The sequence below is a fragment of the Pleurodeles waltl genome, chromosome 3_1 (assembly GCF_031143425.1).
Source record: "Pleurodeles waltl isolate 20211129_DDA chromosome 3_1, aPleWal1.hap1.20221129, whole genome shotgun sequence".
Taxonomy (NCBI): Eukaryota; Metazoa; Chordata; class Amphibia; order Caudata; family Salamandridae; genus Pleurodeles; species Pleurodeles waltl.
This window is the reverse complement of record NC_090440.1, coordinates 859,000,346-859,025,073: the sequence shown is the minus strand read 5'-3', so window position 1 is coordinate 859,025,073 and position 24,728 is coordinate 859,000,346.

Here is a 24,728-nt window from a genome sequence, read left to right as displayed (position 1 = left end):
CAAGTGAGGTATCATTTTTATCGGGAGACGTGGGGGAACGCTGGGTGGAAGGAAATTTGTGGCTCCTCTCAGATTCCAGAACTTTCTGCCACAGAAATGTGAGGAACATGTGTTTTTTAGCCAAATTTTGAGGTTTGCAAAGGATTCTGGGTAACAGAACCTGGTCCGAGCCACACAAGTCACCCCATCTTGGATTCCCCTAGGTCTCTAGTTTTCAGAAATGCGCAGGTTTGGTAGGTTTCCCTAGGTGGCGGCTGAGCTACAGGCCAAACTCTACAGGTAGGCACTTTGCAAAAAACACCTCTGTTTTCCTTCAAAAATGTGGCTGTGTCCACGTTGCGCTTTGGGGCGTTTCCTGTCGCGGGCGCTAGGCCTACCCACACAAGTGAGGTATCATTTTTATCGGGAGACGTGGGGGAACGCTGGGTGGAAGGAAATTTGTGGCTCCCCTCAGATTCCAGAACTTTCTGCCACAGAAATGTGAGGAACATGTGTTTTTTTAGCCAAATTTTGAGGTTTGCAAAGGATTCTGGGTAACAGAACCTGGTCCGAGCCACACAAGTCCCCCCATCTTGGATTCCCCTAGGTCTCTAGTTTTCAGAAATGCACAGGTTTGGTAGGTTTCCCTAGGTGGCGGCTGAGCTACAGGCCAAAATCTACAGGTAGGCACTTTGCAAAAAACACCTCTGTTTTCCTTCAAAAATTTGGCTGTGCCCACGTTGCGCTTTGGGGCGTTTCCTGTCGCGGGCGCTAGGCCTACCCACACAAGTGCGGTATCATTTTTATCGGGAGACGTGGGGAAACGCTGGGTGGAAGGAAATTTGTGGCTCATCTCAGATTCCAGAACTTTCTGCCACAGAAATGTGAGTAACATGTGATTTTTTAGCCAAATTCTGAGGTTTGCAAAGGATTCTGGGTAACAGAACCTGGTCCGAGCCACACAAGTCACCCCATCTTGGATTCCCCTAGGTCTCTAGTTTTCAGAAATGCATAGGTTTGGTAGGTTTCCCTAGGTGGCGGCTGAGCTACAGGCCAAAATCTACAGGTAGGCACTTTGCAAAAAACACCTCTGTTTTCCTTCAAAAATTTGGCTGTGTCCACGTTGCGCTTTGGGGCGTTTCCTGTCGCCGGCGCTAGGCCTACCCACACAAGTGAGGTATCATTTTTATCGGGAGACATGGGGGAACGCTGGGTGGAAGGAAATTTGTGGCTCTTCTCAGATTCCAGAACTTTCTGCCACAGAAATGTGAGGAACATGTGTTTTTTTAGCCAAATTTTGAGGTTTGCAAAGGATTCTGGGTAACAGAACCTGGTCCGAGCCACACAAGTCACCCCATCTTGGATTCCCCTAGGTCTCTAGTTTTCAGAAATGCACAGGTTTGGTAGGTTTCTCTAGGTGGTGGCTGAGCTACAGGCCAAAATCTACAGGTAGGCACTTTGCAAAAAACACCTCTGTTTTCCTTCAAAAATTTGGCTGTGTCCACGTTGCGCTTTGGGGCGTTTCCTGTCGCGGGCGCTAGGCCTACCCACACAAGTGAGGTATCATTTTTATCGGGAGACGTGGGGGAACGCTGGGTGGAAGGAAATTTGTGGCTCATCTCAGATTCCAGAACTTTCTGCCACAGAAATGTGAGTAACATGTGATTTTTTAGCCAAATTCTGAGGTTTGCAAAGGATTCTGGGTAACAGAACCTGGTCCGAGCCACACAAGTCACCCCATTTTGAATTCCCCTAGGTCTCTAGTTTTCAGAAATGCACAGGTTTGGTAGGTTTCCCTAGGTGGCGGCTGAGCTACAGGCCAAAATCTACAGGTAAGCACTTTGCAAAAAACACCTCTGTTTTCCTTCAAAAATTTGGCTGTGTCCATATTGCGCTTTGGGGCGTTTCCTGTTGCGGGCGCTAGGCCTACCCACACAAGTGAGGTATCATTTTTATCGGGAGACGTGGGGGAACGCTGGGTGAAAGGAAATTTGTGGCTCCTCTCAGATTCGAGAACTTTCTGCCACAGAAATGTGAGGAACATGTGTTTTTTTAGCCAAATTTTGAGGTTTGCAAAGGATTCTGGGTAACAGAACCTGGTCCGAGCCACACAAGTCACCCCATCTTGGATTCCCCTAGGTCTCTAGTTTTCAGAAATGCACAGGTTTGGTAGGTTTCCCTAGGTGGCGGCTGAGCTACAGGCCAAACTCTACAGGTAGGCACTTTGCAAAAAACACCTCTGTTTTCATTCAAAAATTTGGCTGTGTCCATGTTGCGCTTTGGGGCGTTTCCTGTTGTGGGCGCTAGGCCTACCCACACAAGTGAGGTATCATTTTTATCGGGAGACGTGGGGGAACGCTGGGTGGAAGGAAATTTGTGGCTCCTCTCAGATTCCAGAACTTTCTGCCACAGAAATGTGAGGAACATGTGTTTTTTAGCCAAATTTTGAGGTTTGCAAAGGATTCTGGGTAACAGAACCTGGTCCGAGCCACACAAGTCACCCCATCTTGGATTCCCCTAGGTCTCTAGTTTTCAGAAATGCGCAGGTTTGGTAGGTTTCCCTAGGTGGCGGCTGAGCTACAGGCCAAAATCTACAGGTAGGCACTTTGCAAAAAACACCTCTGTTTTCCTTCAAAAATGTGGCTGTGTCCACGTTGCGCTTTGGGGCGTTTCCTGTCGCGGGCGCTAGGCCTACCCACACAAGTGAGGTATCATTTTTATCGGGAGACGTGGGGGAACGCTGGGTGGAAGGAAATTTGTGGCTCCCCTCAGATTCCAGAACTTTCTGCCACAGAAATGTGAGGAACATGTGTTTTTTTAGCCAAATTTTGAGGTTTGCAAAGGATTCTGGGTAACAGAACCTGGTCCGAGCCACACAATTCCCCCCATCTTGGATTCCCCTAGGTCTCTAGTTTTCAGAAATGCACAGGTTTGGTAGGTTTCCCTAGGTGGCGGCTGAGCTACAGGCCAAAATCTACAGGTAGGCACTTTGCAAAAAACACCTCTGTTTTCCTTCAAAAATTTGGCTGTGTCCACGTTGCGCTTTGGGGCGTTTCCTGTCGCGGGCGCTAGGCCTACCCACACAAGTGCGGAATCATTTTTATCGGGGGACGTGGGGGAACGCTGGGTGGAAGGAAATTTGTGGCTCATCTCAGATTCCAGAACTTTCTGCCACAGAAATGTGAGTAACATGTGATTTTTTAGCCAAATTCTGAGGTTTGCAAAGGATTCTGGGTAACAGAACCTGGTCCGAGCCACACAAGTCACCCCATCTTGGATTCCCCTAGGTCTCTAGTTTTCAGAAATGCATAGGTTTGGTAGGTTTCCCTAGGTGGCGGCTGAGCTACAGGCCAAAATCTACAGGTAGGCACTTTGCAAAAAACACCTCTGTTTTCCTTCAAAAATTTGGCTGTGTCCATGTTGCGCTTTGGGGTGTTTCCTGTCGCCGGCGCTAGGCCTACCCACACAAGTGAGGTATCATTTTTATCGGGAGACATGGGGGAACGCTGGGTGGAAGGAAATTTGTGGCTCATCTCAGATTCCAGAACTTTCTGCCACAGAAATGTGAGTAACATGTGATTTTTTAGCCAAATTCTGAGGTTTGCAAAGGATTCTGGGTAACAGAACCTGGTCCGAGCCACACAAGTCACCCCATCTTGGATTCCCCTAGGTCTCTAGTTTTCAGAAATGCACAGGTTTGGTAGGTTTCCCTAGGTGGCGGCTGAGCTACAGGCCAAAATCTACAGGTAAGCACTTTGCAAAAAACACCTCTGTTTTCCTTCAAAAATTTGGCTGTGTCCATATTGCGCTTTGGGGCGTTTCCTGTTGCGGGCGCTAGGCCTACCCACACAAGTGAGGTATCATTTTTATCGGGAGACGTGGGGGAACGCTGGGTGAAAGGAAATTTGTGGCTCCTCTCAGATTCGAGAACTTTCTGCCACAGAAATGTGAGGAACATGTGTTTTTTTAGCCAAATTTTGAGGTTTGCAAAGGATTCTGGGTAACAGAACCTGGTCCGAGCCACACAAGTCACCCCATCTTGGATTCCCCTAGGTCTCTAGTTTTCAGAAATGCACAGGTTTGGTAGGTTTCCCTAGGTGGCGGCTGAGCTACAGGCCAAACTCTACAGGTAGGCACTTTGCAAAAAACACCTCTGTTTTCATTCAAAAATTTGGCTGTGTCCATGTTGCGCTTTGGGGCGTTTCCTGTTGTGGGCGCTAGGCCTACCCACACAAGTGAGGTATCATTTTTATCGGGAGACGTGGGGGAACGCTGGGTGGAAGGAAATTTGTGGCTCCTCTCAGATTCCAGAACTTTCTGCCACAGAAATGTGAGGAACATGTGTTTTTTAGCCAAATTTTGAGGTTTGCAAAGGATTCTGGGTAACAGAACCTGGTCCGAGCCACACAAGTCACCCCATCTTGGATTCCCCTAGGTCTCTAGTTTTCAGAAATGCGCAGGTTTGGTAGGTTTCCCTAGGTGGCGGCTGAGCTACAGGCCAAAATCTACAGGTAGGCACTTTGCAAAAAACACCTCTGTTTTCCTTCAAAAATGTGGCTGTGTCCACGTTGCGCTTTGGGGCGTTTCCTGTCGCGGGCGCTAGGCCTACCCACACAAGTGAGGTATCATTTTTATCGGGAGACGTGGGGGAACGCTGGGTGGAAGGAAATTTGTGGCTCCCCTCAGATTCCAGAACTTTCTGCCACAGAAATGTGAGGAACATGTGTTTTTTTAGCCAAATTTTGAGGTTTGCAAAGGATTCTGGGTAACAGAACCTGGTCCGAGCCTCACAAGTCCCCCCATCTTGGATTCCCCTAGGTCTCTAGTTTTCAGAAATGCACAGGTTTGGTAGGTTTCCCTAGGTGGCGGCTGAGCTACAGGCCAAAATCTACAGGTAGGCACTTTGCAAAAAACACCTCTGTTTTCCTTCAAAAATTTGGCTGTGCCCACGTTGCGCTTTGGGGCGTTTCCTGTCGCGGGCGCTAGGCCTACCCACACAAGTGCGGTATCATTTTTATCGGGAGACGTGGGGGAACGCTGGGTGGAAGGAAATTTGTGGCTCTTCTCAGATTCCAGAACTTTCTGCCACAGAAATGTGAGGAACATGTGTTTTTTTAGCCAAATTTTGAGGTTTGCAAAGGATTCTGGGTAACAGAACCTGGTCCGAGCCACACAAGTCACCCCATCTTGGATTCCCCTAGGTCTCTAGTTTTCAGAAATGCATAGGTTTGGTAGGTTTCCCTAGGTGGCGGCTGAGCTACAGGCCAAAATCTACAGGTAAGCACTTTGCAAAAAACACCTCTGTTTTCCTTCAAAAATTTGGCTGTGTCCATATTGCGCTTTGGGGCGTTTCCTGTTGCGGGCGCTAGGCCTACCCACACAAGTGAGGTATCATTTTTATCGGGAGACGTGGGGGAACGCTGGGTGAAAGGAAATTTGTGGCTCCTCTCAGATTCGAGAACTTTCTGCCACAGAAATGTGAGGAACATGTGTTTTTTTAGCCAAATTTTGAGGTTTGCAAAGGATTCTGGGTAACAGAACCTGGTCCGAGCCACACAAGTCACCCCATCTTGGATTCCCCTAGGTCTCTAGTTTTCAGAAATGCGCAGGTTTGGTAGGTTTCCCTAGGTGGCGGCTGAGCTACAGGCCAAAATCTACAGGTAGGCACTTTGCAAAAAACACCTCTGTTTTCCTTAAAAAATTTGGCTGTGTCCACGTTGCGCTTTGGGGCGTTTCCTGTCGCGGGCGCTAGGCCTACCCACACAAGTGAGGTATCATTTTTATCGGGAGACGTGGGGGAACGCTGGGTGGAAGGCAATTTGTGGCTCCCCTCAGATTCCAGAACTTTCTGCCACAGAAATGTGAGGAACATGTGTTTTTTTAGCCAAATTTTGAGGTTTGCAAAGGATTCTGGGTAACAGAACCTGGTCCGAGCCACACAAGTCCCCCCATCTTGGATTCCCCTAGGTCTCTAGTTTTCAGAAATGCACAGGTTTGGTAGGTTTCCCTAGGTGGCGGCTGAGCTACAGGCCAAAATCTACAGGTAGGCACTTTGCAAAAAACACCTCTGTTTTCCTTCAAAAATTTGGCTGTGTCCACGTTGCGCTTTGGGGCGTTTCCTGTCGTGGGCGCTAGGCCTACCCACACAAGTGCGGTATCATTTTTATCGGGAGACGTGGGGGAACGCTGGGTGGAAGGAAATTTGTGGCTCTTCTCAGATTCCAGAACTTTCTGCCACAGAAATGTGAGGAACATGTGTTTTTTTAGCCAAAATTTGAGGTTTGCAAAGGATTCTTGGTAACATAACCTGGTCCGAGCCACACAAGTCACCCCATCTTGGATTCCCCTAGGTCTCTAGTTTTCAGAAATGCATAGGTTTGGTAGGTTTCACTAGGTGGCGGCTGAGCTACAGGCCAAAATCTACAGGTAGGCACTTTGCAAAAAACACCTCTGTTTTCCTTCAAAAATTTGGCTGTGTCCACGTTGCGCTTTGGGGCGTTTCCTGTCGAGGGCGCTAGGCCTACCCACACAAGTGAGGTATAATTTTTATCGGGAGACGTGGGGGAACGCTGGGTGGAAGGAAATTTGTGGCTCCTCTCAGATTCCAGAACTTTCTGCCACAGAAATGTGAGGAACATGTGTTTTTTTAGCCAAATTTTGAGGTTTGCAAAGGATTCTGGGTAACACAACCTGGTCCGAGCCACACAAGTCACCCCATCTTGGATTCCCCTAGGTCTCAAGTTTTCAGAAATGCACAGGTTTGGTAGGTTTCCCTAGGTGGCGGCTGAGCTACAGGCCAAAATCTACAGGTAGACACATTGCAAAAAACACCTCTGTTTTCCTTCAAAAATTTGGCTGTGTCCATGTTGCGCTTTGGGGCGTTTCCTGTCGCGGGCGCTAGGACTACCCACACAAGTGAGGTATCATTTTTATCGGGAGACGTGGGGGAACGCTGGGTGGAAGGAAATTTGTGGCTCCTCTCAGATTCCAGAACTTTCTGCCACAGAAATATGAGGAACATGTGTTTTTTTAGCCAAATTTTGAGGTTTGCAAAGGATTCTGGGTAACAGAACCTGGTCCGAGCCACACAAGTCACCCCATCTTGGATTCCCCTAGGTCTCTAGTTTTCAGAAATGCACAGGTTTGGTAGGTTTCCCTAGGTGGCGGCTGAGCTACAGGCCAAAATCTACAGGTAGGCACTTTGCAAAAAACACCTGTTTTCCTTAAAAAATTTGGCTGTGTCCACGTTGCGCTTTGGGGCGTTTCCTGTCGCGGGCGCTAGGCCTACCCACACAAGTGAGGTATCATTTTTATCGGGAGACGTGGGGGAATGCTGGGTGGAAGGAAATTTGTGGCTCTTCTCACATTCCAGAACTGTCTGCCACTGAAATGTGAGGAACATGTGTTTTTTTAGCCAAATTTTGAGGTTTGCAAAGGATTCTGGGTAACAGAACATGGTCCGAGCCACACAAGTCACCCCATCTTGGATTCCCCTAGGTCTCTAGTTTTCAGAAATGCATAGGTTTGGTAGGTTTCCCTAGGTGGCGGCTGAGCTACAGGCCAAAATCTACAGGTAGGCACTTTGCAAAAAACACCTCTGTTTTCCTTCAAAAATTTGGCTGTGTCCACGTTGCGCTTTGGGGCGTTTCCTGTTGCGGGCGCTAGGACTACCCACACAAGTGAGGTATTATTTTTATCGGGAGACGTGGGGGAACGCTGGGTGGAAGGAAATTTGTGGCTCCTCTCAGATTCCAGAACTTTCTGCCACAGAAATGTCAGGAACATGTGTTTTTTTAGCCAAATTTTGAGGTTTGCAAAGGATTCTGGGTAACAGAACCTGGTCCGAGCAACACAAGTCACCCCATCTTGGATTCCCCTAGGTCTCTAGTTTTCAGAAATGCACAGGTTTGGTAGGTTTCCCTAGGTGGCGGCTGAGCTACAGGCCAAAATCTACAGGTAGGCACTTTGCAAAAAACACCTCTGTTTTCCTTCAAAAATTTGGCTGTGTCCACGTTGCGCTTTGGGGCGTTTCCTGTCGCGGGCGCTAGGCCTACCCACACAAGTGAGGTATCATTTTTATCGGGAGACGTGGGGGAATGCTGGGTGGAAGGAAATTTGTGGCTCTTCTCACATTCCAGAACTTTCTGCCACAGAAATGTGAGAAACATGTGTTTTTTTAGCCAAATTTTGAGGTTTGCAAAGGATTCTGGGTAACAGAACCTGGTCCGAGCCACACAAGTCACCCCATCTTGGATTCCCCTAGGTCTCTAGTTTTCAGAAATGCATAGGTTTGGTAGGTTTCCCTAGGTGGCGGCTGAGCTACAGGCCAAAATCTACAGGTAGGCACTTTGCAAAAAACACCTCTGTTTTCCTTCAAAAATGTGGCTGTGTCCACGTTGCGCTTTGGGGCGTTTCCTGTCGCCGGCGCTAGGCCTACCCACACAAGTGAGGTATCATTTTTATCGGGAGACATGGGGGAACGCTGGGTGGAAGGAAATTTGTGGCTCCTCTCAGATTCCAGAACTTTCTGCCACAGAAATGTGAGGAACATTTGTTTTTTTTGCCAAATTTTGAGGTTTGCAAAGGATTCTGGGTAACAGAACCTGGTCCGAGCCACACAAGTCACCCCATCTTGGATTCCCCTAGGTCTCTAGTTTTCAGAAATGCACAGGTTTGGTAGGTTTCCCTAGGTGGCGGCTGAGCTACAGGCCAAAATCTACAGGTAGGCACTTTGCAAAAAACACCTCTGTTTTCCTTCAAAAATTTGGCTGTGTCCACGTTGCGCTTTGGGGCGTTTCCTGTCGCGGGCGCTAGGCCTACCCACACAAGTGAGGTATCATTTTTATCGGGAGACGTGGGGGAACGCTGGGTGGAAGGAAATTTGTGGCTCCTTTCAGATTCCAGAACTTTCTGCCACAGAAATGTGAGGAACATGTGTTTTTTTATCCAAATTTTGAGGTTTGCAATGGATTCTGGGTAACAGAACCTGGTCCGAGCCACACAAGTCACCCCATCTTGGATTCCCCTAGGTCTCTAGTTTTCAGAAATGCACAGGTTTGGTAGGTTTCCTTAGGTGGCGGATGAGCTACAGGCCAAAATCTACAGGTAGGCACTTTGCAAAAAACACCTCTGTTTTCCTTCAAAAATTTGGCTGTGTCCACGTTGCGCTTTGGGGCGTTTCCTGTCGCGGGCGGTAGGCCTACCCACACAAGTGAGGTATCATTTTTATCGGGAGACGTGGGGGAACGCTGGGTGGAAGGAAATTTGTGGCTCTTCTCAGATTCCAGAACTTTCTGCCACAGAAATATGAGGAACATGTTTTTAGCCAAATTTTGAGGTTTGCAAAGGATTCTGGGTAACAGAACCTGGTCCGAGCCACACAAGTCACCCCATCTTGGATTCCCCTAGGTCTCTAGTTTTCAGAAATGCACAGGTTTGGTAGGTTTCCCTAGGTGGCGGCTGAGCTACAGGCCAAAATCTACAGGTAGGCACTTTGCAAAAACACCTCTGTTTTCCTTCAAAAATTTGGCTGTGTCCACGTTGCGCTTTGGGGCGTTTCCTGTCGTGGGCGCTAGGCCTACCCACACAAGTGCGGTATCATTTTTATCGGGAGACGTGGGGGAACGCTGGGTGGAAGGAAATTTGTGGCTCTTCTCAGATTCCAGAACTTTCTGCCACAGAAATGTGAGGAACATGTGTTTTTTTAGCCAAATTTTGAGGTTTGCAAAGGATTCTTGGTAACATAACCTGGTCCGAGCCACACAAGTCACCCCATCTTGGATTCCCCTAGGTCTCTAGTTTTCAGAAATGCATAGGTTTGGTAGGTTTCCCTAGGTGGCGGCTGAGCTACAGGCCAAAATCTACAGGTAGGCACTTTGCAAAAAACACCTCTGTTTTCCTTCAAAAATTTGGCTGTGTCCACGTTGCGCTTTGGGGCGTTTCCTGTCGCGGGCGCTAGGCCTACCCACACAAGTGAGGTATCATTTTTATCGGGAGACGTGGGGGAACGCTGGGTGGAAGGAAATTTGTGGCTCCTCTCAGATTCCAGAACTTTCTGCCACAGAAATGTGAGGAACATGTGTTTTTTTAGCCAAATTTTGAGGTTTGCAAAGGATTCTGGGTAACAGAACCTGGTCCGAGCCACACAAGTCACCCCATCTTGGATTCCCCTAGGTCTCAAGTTTTCAGAAATGCACAGGTTTGGTAGGTTTCCCTAGGTGGCGGCTGAGCTACAGGCCAAAATCTACAGGTAGGCACATTGCAAAAAACACCTCTGTTTTCCTTCAAAAATTTGGCTGTGTCCATGTTGCGCTTTGGGGCGTTTCCTGTCGCGGGCGCTAGGACTACCCACACAAGTGAGGTATCATTTTTATCGGGAGACGTGGGGGAACGCTGGGTGGAAGGAAATTTGTGGCTCCTCTCAGATTCCAGAACTTTCTGCCACAGAAATATGAGGAACATGTGTTTTTTTAGCCAAATTTTGAGGTTTGCAAAGGATTCTGGGTAACAGAACCTGGTCCGAGCCACACAAGTCACCCCATCTTGGATTCCCCTAGGTCTCTAGTTTTTAGAAATGCACAGGTTTGGTAGGTTTCCCTAGGTGGCGGCTGAGCTACAGGCCAAAATCTACAGGTAGGCACTTTGCAAAAAACACCTGTTTTCCTTCAAAAATTTGGCTGTGTCCACGTTGCGCTTTGGGGCGTTTCCTGTCGCGGGCGCTAGGCCTACCCACACAAGTGAGGTATCATTTTTATTGGGAGACGTGGGGGAATGCTGGGTGGAAGGAAATTTGTGGCTCTTCTCACATTCCAGAACTTTCTGCCACAGAAATGTGAGGAACATGTGTTTTTTTAGCCAAATTTTGAGGTTTGCAAAGGATTCTGGGTAACAGAACATGGTCCGAGCCACACAAGTCACCCCATCTTGGATTCCCCTAGGTCTCTAGTTTTCAGAAATGCATAGGTTTGGTAGGTTTCCCTAGGTGGCGGCTGAGCTACAGGCCAAAATCTACAGGTAGGCACTTTGCAAAAAACACCTCTGTTTTCCTTCAAAAATTTGGCTGTGTCCACGTTGCGCTTTGGGGCGTTTCCTGTCGTGGGCGCTAGGCCTACCCACACAAGTGCGGTATCATTTTTATCGGGAGACGTGGGGGAACGCTGGGTGGAAGGAAATTTGTGGCTCTTCTCAGATTCCAGATCTTTCTGCCACAGAAATGTGAGGAACATGTGTTTTTTTAGCCAAATTTTGAGGTTTGCAAAGGATTCTTGGTAACATAACCTGGTCCGAGCCACACAAGCCACCCCATCTTGGATTCCCCTAGGTCTCTAGTTTTCAGAAATGCATAGGTTTGGTAGGTTTCCCTAGGTGGCGGCTGAGCTACAGGCCAAAATCTACAGGTAGGCACTTTGCAAAAAACACCTCTGTTTTCCTTCAAAAATGTGGCTGTGTCCACGTTGCGCTTTGGGGCGTTTCCTGTCGCGGGCGCTAGGCCTACCCACACAAGTGAGGTATAATTTTTATCGGGAGACGTGGGGGAACGCTGGGTGGAAGGAAATTTGTGGCTCCTCTCAGATTCCAGAACTTTCTGCCACAGAAATGTGAGGAACATGTGTTTTTTTAGCCAAATTTTGAGGTTTGCAAAGGATTCTGGGTAACAGAACCTGGTCCGAGCCACACAAGTCACCCCATCTTGGATTCCCCTAGGTCTCAAGTTTTCAGAAATGCACAGGTTTGGTAGGTTTCCCTAGGTGGCGGCTGAGCTACAGGCCAAAATCTACAGGTAGGCACATTGCAAAAAACACCTCTGTTTTCCTTCAAAAATTTGGCTGTGTCCATGTTGCGCTTTGGGGCGTTTCCTGTCGCGGGCGCTAGGACTACCCACACAAGTGAGGTATCATTTTTATCGGGAGACGTGGGGGAACGCTGGGTGGAAGGAAATTTGTGGCTCCTCTCAGATTCCAGAACTTTCTGCCACAGAAATATGAGGAACATGTGTTTTTTTAGCCAAATTTTGAGGTTTGCAAAGGATTCTGGGTAACAGAACCTGGTCCGAGCCACACAAGTCACCCCATCTTGGATTCCCCTAGGTCTCTAGTTTTCAGAAATGCACAGGTTTGGTAGGTTTCCCTAGGTGGCGGCTGAGCTACAGGCCAAAATCTACAGGTAGGCACTTTGCAAAAAACACCTGTTTTCCTTCAAAAATTTGGCTGTGTCCACGTTGCGCTTTGGGGCGTTTCCTGTCGCGGGCGCTAGGCCTACCCACACAAGTGAGGTATCATTTTTATCGGGAGACGTGGGGGAATGCTGGGTGGAAGGAAATTTGTGGCTCTTCTCACATTCCAGAACTTTCTGCCACAGAAATGTGAGGAACATGTGTTTTTTTAGCCAAATTTTGAGGTTTGCAAAGGATTCTGGGTAACAGAACATGGTCCGAGCCACACAAGTCACCCCATCTTGGATTCCCCTAGGTCTCTAGTTTTCAGAAATGCATAGGTTTGGTAGGTTTCCCTAGGTGGCGGCTGAGCTACAGGCCAAAATCTACAGGTAGGCACTTTGCAAAAAACACCTCTGTTTTCCTTCAAAAATTTGGCTGTGTCCACGTTGCGCTTTGGGGCGTTTCCTGTTGCGGGCGCTAGGACTACCCACACAAGTGAGGTATTATTTTTATCGGGAGACGTGGGGGAACGCTGGGTGGAAGGAAATTTGTGGCTCCTCTCAGATTCCAGAACTTTCTGCCACAGAAATGTGAGGATTATGTGTTTTTTTAGCCAAATTTTGAGGTTTGCAAAGGATTCTGGGTAACAGAACCTGGTCCGAGCCACACAAGTCACCCCATCTTGGATTCCCCTAGGTCTCTAGTTTTCAGAAATGCATAGGTTTGGTAGGTTTCCCTAGGTGGCGGCTGAGCTACAGGCCAAAATCTACAGGTAGGCACTTTGCAAAAAACACCTCTGTTTTCCTTCAAAAATGTATCTGTGTCCACGTTGCGCTTTGGGGCGTTTCCTGTCGCGGGCGCTAGGCCTACCCACACAAGTGAGGTATCATTTTTATCGGGAGACGTGGGGGAACGCTGGGTGGAAGGAAATTTGTGGCTCCTCTCAGATTCCAGAACTTTCTGCCACAGAAATGTGAGGAACATGTGTTTTTTTAGCCAAATTTTGAGGTTTGCAAAGGATTCTGGGTAACAGAACCTGGTCCGAGCCACTCAAGTCACCCCATCTTGGATTCCCCTAGGTCTCAAGTTTTCAGAAATGCACAGGTTTGGTAGGTTTCCCTAGGTGGCGGCTGAGCTACAGGCCAAAATCTACAGGTAGGCACATTGCAAAAAACACCTCTGTTTTCCTTCAAAAATTTGGCTGTGTCCATGTTGCGCTTTGGGGCGTTTCCTGTCGCGGGCGCTAGGACTACCCACACAAGTGAGGTATAATTTTTATCGGGAGACGTGGGGGAACGCTGGGTGGAAGGAAATTTGTGGCTCCTCTCAGATTCCAGAACTTTCTGCCACAGAAATGTGAGGAACATGTGTTTTTTTAGCCAAATTTTGAGGTTTGCAAAGGATTCTGGGTAACAGAACCTGGTCCGAGCAACACAAGTCACCCCATCTTGGATTCCCCTAGGTCTCTAGTTTTCAGAAATGCACAGGTTTGGTAGGTTTCCCTAGGTGGCGGCTGAGCTACAGGCCAAACTCTACAGGTAGGCACTTTGCAAAAAACACCTCTGTTTTCCTTCAAAAATTTGGCTGTGTCCACGTTGCGCTTTGGGGCGTTTCCTGTCGCGGGCGCTAGGCCTACCCACACAAGTGAGGTATCATTTTTATTGTGAGACGTGGGGGAACGCTGGGTGGAAGGAAATTTGTGGCTCCTCTCAGATTCCAGAACTTTCTGCCACAGAAATGTGAGGAACATGTGTTTTTTTAGCCAAATTTGGAGGTTTGCAATGGATTCTGGGTAACAGAACCTGGTCCGAGCCACACAAGTAACCCCATCTTGGATTCCCCTAGGTCTCTAGTTTTCAGAAATGCACAGGTTTGGTAGGTTTCCCTAGGTGGCGGCTGAGCTACAGGCCAAAATCTACAGGTAGGCACTTGGCAAAAAAACACCTCTGTTTTCCTTCAAAAATTTGGCTGTGTCCACGTTGCGCTTTGGGGCGTTTCCTGTCGCGGGCGCTAGGCCTACCCACACAAGTGAGGTATCATTTTTATCGGGAGACGTGGGGGAACGCTGGGTGGCAGGAAATTTGTGGCTCCTCTCAGATTCCAGAACTTTCTGCCACAGAAATGTGAGGAACATGTGTTTTTTTAGCCAAATTTTGAGGTTTGCAAAGGATTCTGGGTAACAGAACCTGGTCCGAGCCACACAAGTCACCCCATCTTGGATTCCCCTAGGTCTCTAGTTTTCATAAATGCACAGGTTTGGTAGGTTTCCCTAGGTAGCGGCTGAGCTACAGGCCAAACTCTACAGGTAGGCACTTTGCAAAAAACACCTCTGTTTTCCTTCAAAAATTTGGCTGTGTCCACGTTGCGCTTTGGGGCGTTTCCTGTCGCCGGCGCTAGGCCTACCCACACAAGTGAGGTATCATTTTTATCGGGAGACATGGGGGAACGCTGGGTGGAAGGAAATTTGTGGCTCCTCTCAGATTCCAGAACTTTCTGCCACAGAAATGTGAGGAACATGTGTTTTTTTAGCCTAATTTTGAGGTTTGCAATGGATTCTGGGTAACAGAACCTGGTCCGAGCCACACAAGTCACCCCATCTTGGATTCCCCTAGGTCTCTAGTTTTCAGAAATGCACAGGTTTGGTAGGTTTCCTTAGGTGGCGGATGAGCTACAGGCCAAAATCTACAGGTAGGCACTTTGCAAAAAACACCTCTGTTTTCCTTCAAAAATTTGGCTGTGTCCACGTTGCGCTTTGGGGCGTTTCCTGTCGCGGGCGGTAGGCCTACCCACACAAGTGAGGTATCATTTTTATCGGGAGACGTGGGGGAACGCTGGGTGGAAGGAAATTTGTGGCTCTTCTCAGATTCCAGAACTTTCTGCCACAGAAATATGAGGAACATGTTTTTAGCCAAATTTTGAGGTTTGCAAAGGATTCTGGGTAACAGAACCTGGTCCGAGCCACACAAGTCACCCCATCTTGGATTCCCCTAGGTCTCTAGTTTTCAGAAATGCACAGGTTTGGTAGGTTTCCCTAGGTGGCGGCTGAGCTACAGGCCAAAATCTACAGGTAGGCACTTTGCAAAAAACACCTCTGTTTTCCTTCAAAAATTTGGCTGTGTCCACGTTGCGCTTTGGGGTGTTTCCTGTTGCGGGCGCTAGGCCTACCCACACAAGTGAGGTATCATTTTTATCGGGAGACGTGGGGGAACGCTGGTTGAAAGGAAATTTGTGGCTCCTCTCAGATTCCAGAACTTTCTGCCACAGAAATGTGAGGAACATGTGTTTTTTTAGCCAAATTTTGAGGTTTGCAAAGGATTCTGGGTAACAGAACCTGGTCCGAGCCACACAAGTCACCCCATCTTGGATTCCCCTAGGTCTCTAGTTTTCAGAAATGCACAGGTTTGGTAGGTTTCCCTAGGTGGCGGCTGAGCTACAGGCCAAACTCTACAGGTAGGCACTTTGCAAAAAACACCTCTGTTTTCCTTCAAAAATTTGGCTGTGTCCACGTTGCGCTTTGGGGCGTTTCCTGTCGCGGGCGCTAGGCCTACCCACACAAGTGAGGTATCATTTTTATTGGGAGACGTGGGGGAACGCTGGGTGGAAGGAAATTTGTGGCTCCTCTCAGATTCCAGAACTTTCTGCCACAGAAATGTGAGGAACATGTGTTTTTTTAACCAAATTTTGAGGTTTGCAAAGGATTCTGGGTAACAGAACCTGGTCCGAGCCACACAAGTCACCCCATCTTGGATTCCCCTAGGTCTCTAGTTTTCATAAATGCACAGGTTTGGTAGGTTTCCCTAGGTGGCGGCTGAGCTACAGGCCAAAATCTACAGGTAGGCACTTGGCAAAAAAACACCTCTGTTTTCCTTCAAAAATTTGGCTGTGTCCACGTTGCGCTTTGGGGCGTTTCCTGTCGCGGGCGCTAGGCCTACCCACACAAGTGAGGTATCATTTTTATCGGGAGACGTGGGGGAACGCTGGGTGGAAGGAAATTTGTGGCTCCTCTCAGATTCCAGAACTTTCTGCCACAGAAATGTGAGGAACATGTGTTTTTTTAGCCAAATTTTGAGGTTTGCAAAGGATTCTGGGTAACAGAACCTGGTCCGAGCCACACAAGTCACCCCATCTTGGATTCCCCTAGGTCTCTAGTTTTCATAAATGCACAGGTTTGGTAGGTTTCCCTAGGTAGCGGCTGAGCTACAGGCCAAACTCTACAGGTAGGCACTTTGCAAAAAACACCTCTGTTTTCCTTCAAAAATTTGGCTGTGTCCACGTTGCGCTTTGGGGCCTTTCCTGTCGCGGGCGCTAGGCCTACCCACACAAGTGAGGTATCATTTTTATCGGGAGACGTGGGGGAACGCTGGGTGGATAGGAAATTTGTGGCTCCTCTCAGATTCCAGAACTTTCTGCCACAGAAATGTGAGGAACATGTGTTTTTTTAGCCAAATTCTGAGGTTTGCAAAGGATTCTGGGTAACACAACCTGGTCCGAGCCACACAAGTCACCCCATCTTGGATTCCCCTAGGTCTCTAGTTTTCAGAAATGCACAGGTTTGGTAGGTTTCCCTAGGTGGCGGCTGAGCTACAGGCCAAAATCTACAGGTAGGCACTTTGCAAAAAACACCTCTGTTTTCCTTCAAAAATTTGGCTGTGTCCACGTTGCGCTTTGGGGCGTTTCCTGTTGCGGGCGCTAGGCCTACCCACACAAGTGAGGTATCATTTTTATCGGGACACGTGGGGGAACGCTGGTTGAAAGGAAATTTGTGGCTCCTCTCAGATTCCAGAACTTTCTGCCACAGAAATGTGAGGAACATGTGTTTTTTTAGCCAAATTTTGAGGTTTGCAAAGGATTCTGGGTAACAGAACCTGGTCCGAGGCACACAAGTCACCCCATCTTGGATTCCCCTAGGTCTCTAGTTTTCAGAAATGCACAGGTTTGGTAGGTTTCCCTAGGTGGCGGCTGAGCTACAGGCCAAACTCTACAGGTAGGCACTTTGCAAAAAACACCTCTGTTTTCCTTCAAAAATTTGGCTGTGTCCACGTTGCGCTTTGGGGCGTTTCCTGTCGCGGGCGCTAGGCCTACCCACACAAGTGAGGTATCATTTTTATTGGGAGACGTGGGGGAACGCTGGGTGGAAGGAAATTTGTGGCTCCTCTCAGATTCCAGAACTTTCTGCCACAGAAATGTGAGGAACATGTGTTTTTTTAGCCAAATTTGGAGGTTTGCAATGGATTCTGGGTAACAGAACCTGGTCCGAGCCACACAAGTAACCCCATCTTGGATTCCCCTAGGTCTCTAGTTTTCAGAAATGCACAGGTTTGGTAGGTTTCCCTAGGTGGCGGCTGAGCTACAGGCCAAAATCTACAGGTAGGCACTTGGCAAAAAAACACCTCTGTTTTCCTTCAAAAATTTGGCTGTGTCCACGTTGCGCTTTGGGGCGTTTCCTGTCGCGGGCGCTAGGCCTACCCACACAAGTGAGGTATCATTTTTATCGGGAGACGTGGGGGAACGCTGGGTGGAAGGAAATTTGTGGCTCCTCTCAGATTCCAGAACTTTCTGCCACAGAAATATGAGGAACATGTTTTTAGCCAAATTTTGAGGTTTGCAAAGGATTCTGGGTAACAGAACCTGGTCCGAGCCACACAAGTCACCCCATCTTGGATTCCCCTAGGTCTCTAGTTTTCAGAAATGCACAGGTTTGGTAGGTTTCCCTAGGTGGCGGCTGAGCTACAGGCCAAAATCTACAGGTAGGCACTTTGCAAAAAACACCTCTGTTTTCCTTCAAAAATTTGGCTGTGTCCACGTTGCGCTTTGGGGCGTTTCCTGTTGCGGGCGCTAGGCCTACCCACACAAGTGAGGTATCATTTTTATTCGGAGACGTGGGGGAACGCTGGTTGAAAGGAAATTTGTGGCTCCTCTCAGATTCCAGAACTTTCTGCCACAGAAATGTGAGGAACATGTGTTTTTTTAGCCAAATTTTGAGGTTTGCAAAGGATTCTGGGTAACAGAACCTGGTCCGAGGCACACAAGTCACCCCATCTTGGATTCCCCTAGGTCTCTAGTTTTCAGAAATGCACAGGTTTGGTAGGTTTCCCTAGGTGGCGGCTGAGCTACAGGCCAAACTCTACAGGTAGGCACTTTGCAAAAAACACCTCTGTTTTCCTTCAAAAATTTGGCTGTGTCCACGTTGCGCTTTGGGGCGTTTCCTGTCGCGGGCGCTAGGCCTACCCACACAAGTGAGGTATCATTTTTATTGGGAGACGTGGGGGAACGCTGGGTGGAAGGAAATTTGTGGCTCCTCTCAGATTCCAGAACTTTCTGCCACAGAAATGTGAGGAACATGTGTTTTTTTAGCCAAATTTTGAGGTTTGCAAAGGATTCTGGGTAACAGAACCTGGTCCGAGCCACACAAGTCACCCCATCTTGGATTCCCCTAGGTCTCTAGTTTTCATAAATGCACAGGTTTGGTAGGTTTCCCTAGGTGGCGGCTGAGCTACAGGCCAAAATCTACAGGTAGGCACTTGGCAAAAAAACACCTCTGTTTTCCTTCAAAAATTTGGCTGTGTCCACGTTGCGCTTTGGGGCGTTTCCTGTCGCGGGCGCTAGGCCTACCCACACAAGTGAGGTATCATTTTTATCGGGAGACGTGGGGGAACGCTGGGTGGAAGGAAATTTGTGGCTCCTCTCAGATTCCAGAACTTTCTGCCACAGAAATGTGAGGAACATGTGTTTTTTTAGCCAAATTTTGAGGTTTGCAAAGGATTCTGGGTAACAGAACCTGGTCCGAGCCACACAAGTCACCCCATCTTGGATTCCCCTAGGTCTCTAGTTTTCATAAATGCACAGGTTTGGTAGGTTTCCCTAGGTAGCGGCTGAGCTACAGGCCAAACTGTACAGGTAGGCACTTTGCAAAAAACACCTCTGTTTTCCTTCAAAAATTTGGCTGTGTCCACGTTGCGCTTTGGGGCCTTTCCTGTCGCGGGCGCTAGGCCTACCCACACAAGTGAGGTATCATTTTTATCGGGAGACGTGGGGGAACGCTGGGTGGAAGGAAATTTGTGGCTCCTCTCAGATTCCAGAACTTTCTGCCACAGAAATGTGAGGAACATGTGTTTTTTTAGCCAAATTCTGAGGTTTGCAAAGGATTCTGGGTAACACAACCTGGTCCGAGCCACACAAGTCACCCCATCTTGGATTCCCCTAGGTCTCTAGTTTTCAGAAATGCACAGGTTTGGTAGGTTTCCCTAGGTGGCGGCTGAGCTACAGGCCAAAATCTACAGGTAGGCACTTGCAAAAAACACCTCTGTTTTCCTTCAAAAATTTGGCTGTGTCCACGTTGCGCTTTGGGGCGTTTCCTGTTGCGGGCGCTAGGCCTACCCACACAAGTGAGGTATCATTTTTATCGGGACACGTGGGGGAACGCTGGTTGAAAGGAAATTTGTGGCTCCTCTCAGATTCCAGAACTTTCTGCCACAGAAATGTGAGGAACATGTGTTTTTTTAGCCAAATTTTGAGGTTTGCAAAGGATTCTGGGTAACAGAACCTGGTCCGAGGCACACAAGTCACCCCATCTTGGATTCCCCTAGGTCTCTAGTTTTCAGAAATGCACAGGTTTGGTAGGTTTCCCTAGGTGGCGGCTGAGCTACAGGCCAAACTCTACAGGTAGGCACTTTGCAAAAAACACCTCTGTTTTCCTTCAAAAATTTGGCTGTGTCCACGTTGCGCTTTGGGGCGTTTCCTGTCGCGGGCGCTAGGCCTACCCACACAAGTGAGGTATCATTTTTATTGGGAGACGTGGGGGAACGCTGGGTGGAAGGAAATTTGTGGCTCCTCTCAGATTCCAGAACTTTCTGCCACAGAAATGTGAGGAACATGTGTTTTTTTAGCCAAATTTGGAGGTTTGCAATGGATTCTGGGTAACAGAACCTGGTCCGAGCCACACAAGTAACCCCATCTTGGATTCCCCTAGGTCTCTAGTTTTCAGAAATGCACAGGTTTGGTAGGTTTCCCTAGGTGGCGGCTGAGCTACAGGCCAAAATCTACAGGTAGGCACTTGGCAAAAAAACACCTCTGTTTTCCTTCAAAAATTTGGCTGTGTCCACGTTGCGCTTTGGGGCGTTTCCTGTCACGGGCGCTAGGCCTACCCACACAAGTGAGGTATCATTTTTATCGGGAGACGTGGGGGAACGCTGGGTGGAAGGAAATTTGTGGCTCCTCTCAGATTCCAGAACTTTCTGCCACAGAAATGTGAGGAACATGTGTTTTTTTAGCCAAATTTTGAGGTTTGCAAAGGATTCTGGGTAACAGAACCTGGTCCGAGCCACACAAGTCACCCCATCTTGGATTCCCCTAGGTCTCTAGTTTTCATAAATGCACAGGTTTGGTAGGTTTCCCTAGGTAGCGGCGGAGCTACAGGCCACACTCTACAGGTAGGCACTTTGCAAAAAACACCTCTGTTTTCCTTCAAAAATTTGGCTGTGTCCACGTTGCGCTTTGGGGGCCTTTCCTGTCGCGGGCGCTAGGCCTACCCACACAAGTGAGGTATCATTTTTATCGGGAGACGTGGGGGAACGCTGGGTGGAAGGAAATTTGTGGCTCCTCTCAGATTCCAGAACTTTCTGCCACAGAAATGTGAGGAACATGTGTTTTTTTAGCCAAATTCTGAGGTTTGCAAAGGATTCTGGGTAACACAACCTGGTCCGAGCCACACAAGTCACCCCATCTTGGATTCCCCTAGGTCTCTAGTTTTCAGAAATGCACAGGTTTGGTAGGTTTCCCTAGGTGGCGGCTGAGCTACAGGCCAAAATCTACAGGTAGGCACTTTGCAAAAAACACCTCTGTTTTCCTTCAAAAATTTGGCTGTGTCCACGTTGCGCTTTGGGGCGTTTCCTGTTGCGGGCGCTAGGCCTACCCACACAAGTGAGGTATCATTTTTATCGGGACACGTGGGGGAACGCTGGTTGAAAGGAAATTTGTGGCTCCTCTCAGATTCCAGAACTTTCTGCCACAGAAATGTGAGGAACATGTGTTTTTTTAGCCAAATTTTGAGGTTTGCAAAGGATTCTGGGTAACAGAACCTGGTCCGAGGCACACAAGTCACCCCATCTTGGATTCCCCTAGGTCTCTAGTTTTCAGAAATGCACAGGTTTGGTAGGTTTCCCTAGGTGGCGGCTGAGCTACAGGCCAAACTCTACAGGTAGGCACTTTGCAAAAAACACCTCTGTTTTCCTTCAAAAATTTGGCTGTGTCCACGTTGCGCTTTGGGGCGTTTCCTGTCGCGGGCGCTAGGCCTACCCACACAAGTGAGGTATCATTTTTATTGGGAGACGTGGGGGAACGCTGGGTGGAAGGAAATTTGTGGCTCCTCTCAGATTCCAGAACTTTCTGCCACAGAAATGTGAGGAACATGTGTTTTTTTAGCCAAATTTGGAGGTTTGCAATGGATTCTGGGTAACAGAACCTGGTCCGAGCCACACAAGTCACCCCATCTTGGATTCCCCTAGGTCTCTAGTTTTCATAAATGCACAGGTTTGGTAGGTTTCCCTAGGTAGCGGCTGAGCTACAGGCCAAACTCTACAGGTAGGCACTTTGCAAAAAACACCTCTGTTTTCCTTCAAAAATTTGGCTGTGTCCAATTTGCGCTTTGGGGCCTTTCCTGTCGCGGGCGCTAGGCCTACCCACACAAGTGAGGTATCATTTTTATCGGGAGACGTGGGGGAACGCTGGGTGGAAGGAAATTTGTGGCTCCTCTCAGATTCCAGAACTTTCTGCCACAGAAATGTGAGGAACATGTGTTTTTTTAGCCAAATTCTGAGGTTTGCAAAGGATTCTGGGTAACACAACCTGGTCCGAGCCACACAAGTCACCCCATCTTGGATTCCCCTAGGTCTCTAGTTTTCAGAAATGCACAGGTTTGGTAGGTTTCCCTAGGTGGCGGCTGAGCTACAGGCCAAAATCTACAGGTAGGCACTTTGCAAAAAACACCTCTGTTTTCCTTCAAAAATTTGGCTGTGTCCACGTTGCGCTTTGGGGCGTTTCCTGTCGCGGGCGCTAGGCCTACCCACACAAGTGAGGTATCATTTTTATCGGGAGACGTGGGGGAATGCTGGGTGGAAGGAAATTTGTGGCTCTTCTCACATTCCAGAACTTTCTGCCACAGAAATGTGAGGAACATGTGTTTTTTTAGCCAAATTTTGAGGTTTGCAAAGGATTCTGGGTAACAGAACATGGTCCGAGCCACACAAGTCACCCCATCTTGGATTCCCCTAGGTCTCTAGTTTTCAGAAATGCATAGGTTTGGTAGGTTTCCCTAGGTGGCGGCTGAGCTACAGGCCAAAATCTACAGGTAGGCACTTTGCAAAAAACACCTCTGTTTTCCTTCAAAAATTTGGGCTGTGTCCACGTTGCGCTTTGGGGCATTTCCTGTCGCGGGCGCTAGGACTACCCACACAAGTGAGGTATTATTTTTATCGGGAGACGTGGGGGAACGCTGGGTGGAAGGAAATTTGTGGCTCCTCTCAGATTCCAGAACTTTCTGCCACAGAAATGTGAGGAACATGTGTTTTTTTAGCCAAATTTTGAGGTTTGCAAAGGATTCTGGGTAACAGAACCTGGTCCGAGCCACACAAGTCACCCCATCTTGGATTCCCCTAGGTCTCTAGTTTTCAGAAATTCATAGGTTTGGTAGGTTTCCCTAGGTGGCGGCTGAGCTACAGGCCAAAATCTACAGGTAGGCACTTTGCAAAAAACACCTCTGTTTTCCTTCAAAAATGTATCTGTGTCCACGTTGCGCTTTGGGGCGTTTCCTGTCGCGGGCGCTAGGCCTACCCACACAAGTGAGGTATCATTTTTATCGGGAGACGTGGGGGAACGCTGGGTAGAAGGAAATTTGTGGCTCCTCTCAGATTCCAGAACTTTCTGCCACAGAAATGTGAGGAACATGTGTTTTTTTAGCCAAATTTTGAGGTTTGCAAAGGATTCTGGGTAACAGAACCTGGTCCGAGCCACACAAGTCACCCCATCTTGGATTCCCCTAGGTCTCTAGTTTTCAGAAATGCATAGGTTTGGTAGGTTTCCCTAGGTGGCGGCTGAGCTACAGGCCAAAATCTACAGGTAGGCACTTTGCAAAAAACACCTCCGTTTTCCTTCAAAAATTTGGCTGTGTCCACGTTGCGCTTTGGGGCGTTTCCTGTCGCGGGCGCTAGGCCTACCCACACAAGTGAGGTATCATTTTTATCGGGAGACGTGGGGGAACGCTGGGTGGAAGGAAATTTGTGGCTCCTTTCAGATTCCAGAACTTTCTGCCACAGAAATGTGAGGAACATGTGTTTTTTTAGCCAAATTTTGAGGTTTGCAATGGATTCTGGGTAACAGAACCTGGTCCGAGCCACACAAGTCACCCCATCTTGGATTCCCCTAGGTCTCTAGTTTTCAGAAATGCACAGGTTTGGTAGGTTTCCCTAGGTGGCGGATGAGCTACAGGCCAAAATCTACAGGTAGGCACTTTGCAAAAAACAGCTCTGTTTTCCTTCAAAAATTTGGCTGTGTCCACGTTGCGCTTTGGGGCGTTTCCTGTCGCGGGCGGTAGGCCTACCCACACAAGTGAGGTATCATTTTTATCGGGAGACGTGGGGGAACGCTGGGTGGAAGGAAATTTGTGGCTCTTCTCAGATTCCAGAACTTTCTGCCACAGAAATATGAGGAACATGTTTTTAGCCAAATTTTGAGGTTTGCAAAGGATTCTGGGTAACAGAACCTGGTCCGAGCCACACAAGTCACCCCATCTTGGATTCCCCTAGGTCTCTAGTTTTCAGAAATGCACAGGTTTGGTAGGTTTCCCTAGGTGGCGGCTGAGCTACAGGCCAAAATCTACAGGTAGGCACTTTGCAAAAAACACCTCTGTTTTCCTTCAAAAATTTGGCTGTGTCCATGTTGCGCTTTGGGGCGTTTCCTGTTGCGGGCGCTAGGCCTACCCACACAAGTGAGGTATCATTTTTATCGGGAGACGTGGGGGAACGCTGGTTGAAAGGAAATTTGTGGCTCCTCTCAGATTCCAGAACTTTCTGCCACAGAAATGTGAGGAACATGTGTTTTTTTAGCCAAATTTTGAGGTTTGCAAAGGATTCTGGGTAACAGAACCTGGTCCGAGGCACACGAGTCACCCCATCTTGGATTCCCCTAGGTCTCTAGTTTTCAGAAATGCACAGGTTTGGTAGGTTTCCCTAGGTGGCGGCTGAGCTACAGGCCAAAATCTACAGGTAGGCACTTGGCAAAAAAACACCTCTGTTTTCCTTCAAAAATTTGGCTGTGTCCACGTTGCACTTTGGGGCGTTTCCTGTCGCGGGCGCTAGGCCTACCCACACAAGTGAGGTATCATTTTTATCGGGAGACGTGGGGGAACGCTGGGTGGAAGGAAATTTGTGGCTCCTCTCAGATTCCAGAACTTTCTGCCACAGAAATGTGAGGAACATGTGTTTTTTTAGCCAACTTTTGAGGTTTGCAAAGGATTCTGGGTAACAGAACCTGGTCCGAGCCACACAAGTCACCCAATCTTGGATTCCCCTAGGTCTCTAGTTTTCATAAATGCACAGGTTTG